This window comes from Montipora capricornis, chromosome 8, assembly GCF_036669925.1.
Source record: "Montipora capricornis isolate CH-2021 chromosome 8, ASM3666992v2, whole genome shotgun sequence".
NCBI lineage: Eukaryota > Metazoa > Cnidaria > Anthozoa > Scleractinia > Acroporidae > Montipora > Montipora capricornis.
In genome coordinates this window covers 18,508,585-18,513,584 of record NC_090890.1, presented here as the reverse complement: position 1 = coordinate 18,513,584, position 5,000 = coordinate 18,508,585, and positions in this window count along the sequence as shown.

Sequence of the window (5,000 nt, the reverse complement as noted above, 5' to 3'; positions counted from 1 at the left end):
GACGTGCGCACCAAATTGCACAATAAATCCCGCCCAACCCACATTGCTGGCATCAGAGTAGGACAAAAGCTCTATCTTCGGGGAGGGCCTCCAGATTGGTTTGCCGCACAAACGAAAGAAATTACCTCTCCAAAAATTAAGTTCCTCTACAGCTTCACGCGTTAAAGCGATCTTGCAGCTAAGGCTATGAACACTATTAAGGACTGCGTACAAGGCGCGGGTGCGCAAACGCACAACCGGACCCAAAGCGAGCTCCATAGAAATAAGGGTACCCGTAATACGAGACACATCCCTAGCCGTGGGTGAAACATCGTCAAGAAGCAGTGAAACCAGATTAAACAGGTGATCAATCTTGTCTGGTGGGATACTAAATTCTCCTTTGGTAAGGTCCAAAATAAAGCCTAAATGCTCCCCTATTTGGCGCGGTTCAAAATTGCTCTTTTCCTCATTCACTAGCAGGCCAAGGCGATCAAGATCGCCTCGCACTAGTTGTGCGTCCTGAGAACACGAAGCTTTACTTGAATCGGCGCCGATACCGTCGTCTAAATAGACAGAAATCCTAATGCCTTGCGACCGCCAGTGTGCAACAACTGGTCTTAGCAAATTGGTGAAAACGTAAGGAGACGTACTTAAACCAAAAGGGAGCGAACGAAACAAAAAATAGCGCGGCTTTCCATAGAAAGTAAACGAAAAAGCCAAATACTTCCAATGCTCTTGAGAAATGTCAACATGATGGTAGCCATTACGAAGATCGAAAGTAAAAAATCAATCACCTGGCTGAAGAATTTCCGCCACGACTCGGAGGTCTTCGAACTTAAACTTACGCTTGGCTAGGTGCTTGTTAAGAAAGCGAAGGTCAAGAATCAATCGAAATTTGCCATTTTTTTTAGGAACTACACCTAAGGGACTGCAAACATGAACTTGGTCACGCTTGACTTCCACCGTGCTACCCGCCAACAACAATTGCTCGATAGCCTCGCAAACAAAAGCTCTATTATCAACAGCGCTTTTATGATTACTAAAGAAATACTTCACTGGAATTGAAACAAACGGTAACTTATAACCGCTTTCAATGACACTAAGAACAAAAGAAGAGGCCCCAATAGAACGCCACACATGCAGAAATTTGAGCAAGCGGCCTCTAATCCAAGATAATAAGGAACCGTCTGTGTCAAGTTCAGCCTCACCGCTCTCCGAAAATTCGTCAAAATCAGAGTCAGCTAGTCATTTAGCGGAAGAGGGAATTTTACAATCCTTGATGAAATGGCCTGCTTTGCGGCAACCAAAGCAGCGATAAACAGAACCTTTTTTCTCGGGTACAGGATTAACCAAAAGCTGACCGACATCCGGGCGACAATCCACGATTCTATGTGACGGGCCAAAATTTACACTGGGACCGCTTTTGGAAGATGTAGACTGAGACTTAAAACGAGTCCCCATTTTGCTTCTCAGGTTATTTTTTCGATTTCGCTTCTCCCGAGACCTCTCTGCTTCCTTGCGCGCGACATGAAGTTTCTTTTCTTCTTTGTCATTTTTAGTGAGCGGGTCGGCCTTAAAATATTCTACCACGTCCCAGCCATCCCGGTCAGCAATAGAAATAAGCTTATTTCTGTTATCAAGGAGTGACATACCTTCGTTGGCAATCTTAGTGATCGCGTCATCCGCCCCAGCCCTCTCTAAAATCTAGACGTCGGTGTTAAACTTGAACTGTTTCTTATTACTCTTATATTTGAACTCGGGCTCTTCCTCTGCAGACTTGCGTTTTAGAGAGTCGAGCTGTTCCTTGACAACCTTGACCTCCTCCTTCTTTGCCTCCAGTGCCTTTAAAATTTCCTTCGCCCAAGTTGGGGGCTCAGGGCTGCGAGAAGCAGAACGACTTCTACGGTGCGAACGCTCACCGGTACTCCTTCGCGAAGGCGAAGAACTACGGCCAAAACGGCTTGAAACTGCAATATGTGAACGAGACCTACGACAGCCTGAACTGTGATGTTCTCTTCTTCTGGACGGCCGGGCAACAGGGTCTTCAATGTCCGCGTTGACTCTCGAAACAGAAGAACGAACTGAAGCAGGGCGACCACGACGGCCCCGCGCCATGTGAACGAGATAGGAAAAACGAGCTAAGAATTTAACTGTCCGCTTGTAAAAATCCACAATGAAACTTGTTTACTGTTCAGCGACTATATACTTGCTACTTTGCATATCACACTTTCTTGTCATAATCTCGTGCCGGCACCTAAAACACACTGCCGACAAACGCACCTTCGCTTGGGAATTCAAGAAACCATTTATCTTTTGTTTCATTACGCTTTGCTGCATTCAGGCAAAGATAAATAAACAAATTATGACCCATTTTTAAAAAAGTTAAAATTACAGTGCCAGTGCAAAATTGTGCAAAAGGTTCGTTTTAGCCTCTAAATAACACGTTTTATGAAAACTGCTATTTTGCAGTGTTTGCAGCAGTTTTCCAGTAAAAACAGCAAAAACGTTTATCATGACCAATTTTTAAAAAAGTTAAAATTACAGTGCCTTTGCAAAATTGTGCAAAACGTTCGTTTTAGCCTCTAAATAACACGTTTTATGAAAACTGCTATTTTGCAGTGTTTGCAGCAGTTTTCCAGTAAAAACAGCAAAAATGTTTATCATAACCAAATTGTAATAAACTTAAAATTACAGTGCCAGTGCAAAATTAGGGAAAACGTTCTTTTTAGCCACTAAATAAAATGTTTTATGAAAACTGGTAGTTTGCAGTGTTTGCAGCAGTTTTCCAGTAAAAACAGCAAAAACGTTTATCATGACCAATTTTTAAAAAAGTTAAAATTACAGTGCCAGTGCAAAATTGTGCAAAACGTTCGTTTTAGCCTTTAAATAACACGTTTTATGAAAACTGCTATTTTGCAGTGTTTGCAGCAGTTTTCCAGTAAAAACAGCAAAAACGTTTATCATGACCAAATTTTAAAAAAGTTAAAATGAGAGTGCTAGTGCAAAATTGTGCAAAACGTTTATTTAAGCCTCTAAATGAGACGTTTTATGAAAACTGCTATTTCGCTGTGTTTTCAGCAGTTTTCCAGTAAAAACAGCAAAAACGTTTATCAAAACTTAGTTTTAAAAAAGTTAAAATTACAGTGCCAGTGCAAAATTGTGCAAAACGTTCGTTTTAGCCTCTAAATAACACGTTTTATGAAAACTGCTGTTTTGCAGTGTTTGCAGCAGTTTTCTAGTAAAAACATCAAAAACGTTTATCATAACCAAATTTTAAAAAAGTTAAAATTACAGTGCCAGTCAGTGGAAAATTGTGGAAAACGTTCGTTTTAGCCTCTAAATAACACGTTTTATGAAAACTGCTATTTTGTAGTGTTTGCAGCAGTTTTCCAGTAAAAACAGCAAAAACGTTTATCATGACCAATTTTTAAAAAAGTTAAAATTACAGTGCCAGTGCAAAATTGTGCAAAAGGTTCGTTTTAGCCTCTAAATAACACGTTTTATGAAAACTGCTATTTTGCAGTGTTTGCAGCAGTTTTCCAGTAAAAACTGCAAAAACGTTTATCATAACCAAATTTTAAAAAAGTTAAAATTACAGTGGCAGTGGAAAATTGTGGAAAACGTTCGTTTTAGCCTCTAAATAACACGTTTTATGAAAACTGGGTCCATGGGTCTTCCGTCCATTTGATTTCCATGAAAAATGGAAAATGAAAACATGGATTTTGTATTTTTAATGTTTCATTTGTTTTTACCAAGGAACGTTTAGAATAAATTTCCAACAAACACAAACATGAAAGTCATGGTTTCTTATTGAATAAAAATTAAAAATGACAATACAAATCTTTAATTTTTGTTTGCAAAGGAAGAAAGAAGAATTGAATACCAGCCAATCGACTTAAAATCATTCTTTTTCAGGACCTTTCCAATCGGGGTGCAATTCTTTGATTTTTTAAGGTGCGGGCTTTCAAGATGGAGGAAATGATCCAAGCGGAAATATCCGATCAATTTTCAATTTTCCTCTGTCGATGATCAAATAAAATGAAAAGTGACAAACCATTCCGCACCATGGGACGGACAAGTCGAGACCTCAACTAACAGGGCTGGGGTTGGGAGAGGTCACGCAACCCTTGGAGGGGAGGGGAGGGGAGTTGAGTTATGGCCGCTACAAGGTTTTGCCTTTAAGCCCCTTTAATCTTTACTAGGAGTCACATTTTTATTTCCTCGCCACAAATGTGGAACCTATATGGTTCCCTGCATGTTTAGACGTTTTCAACGACTTGGACCTCCACTAGGTTGCCTTTTGAAAGGCCAAAAATTCACATGCGCCAGGTACGTGATATTTGCATTTGCTCGAAGTAGTATTTGTATGAATCGAAATACATCAAATAAAGCAACTTTTCCAGAATGAGACAACAAAAAGTTTGAAATCGCAGGAAAATTAACGCTACCGAGGCGAAATTATGGTTTGCAGTCAAGTTTGCCCCTTGAATAAGCTTATAAAACACAACGATACAGGTAAATCAGCACTCTTTCTTTCCAAACTCGTGGGGTTTTATTTTTCATTTGTTTTCAAGAATACATTTTCACATGTATAAAGCTGTTCAAAGCACTGAATTTAAACACATCATGGATCACACTCTCACAAGCTAAGCTGGTAAAATTATAATTGTGTCATATACATTTTCCTTTCATCTTATAGGAATAACCTGTGCAGTACTCAATAATAAGGGATGTGATTTCACGGAGTAAAGTGAAACATGAGGATAAAGTCAAACAACCGGCTGAAATTTGCAGCTATGAGCAATACTCATAAGTGAGGTCTCGGAATAACTGAATCGCATTTTGGCACAATGGTGGATTTCCATTGACTACGTTTTCAAACACAGTGAGAAAATCAGGAAAATGTGAATGGAAGTGTTTCCTTCTTGCTGAACTTTGGCATCCATCACAAGACAATGGGTCTATACCCGGCGGGTCTAATTTGCAGGTCGCAGGTCGCAGGTCGCAGGTCGCGGGTTGCA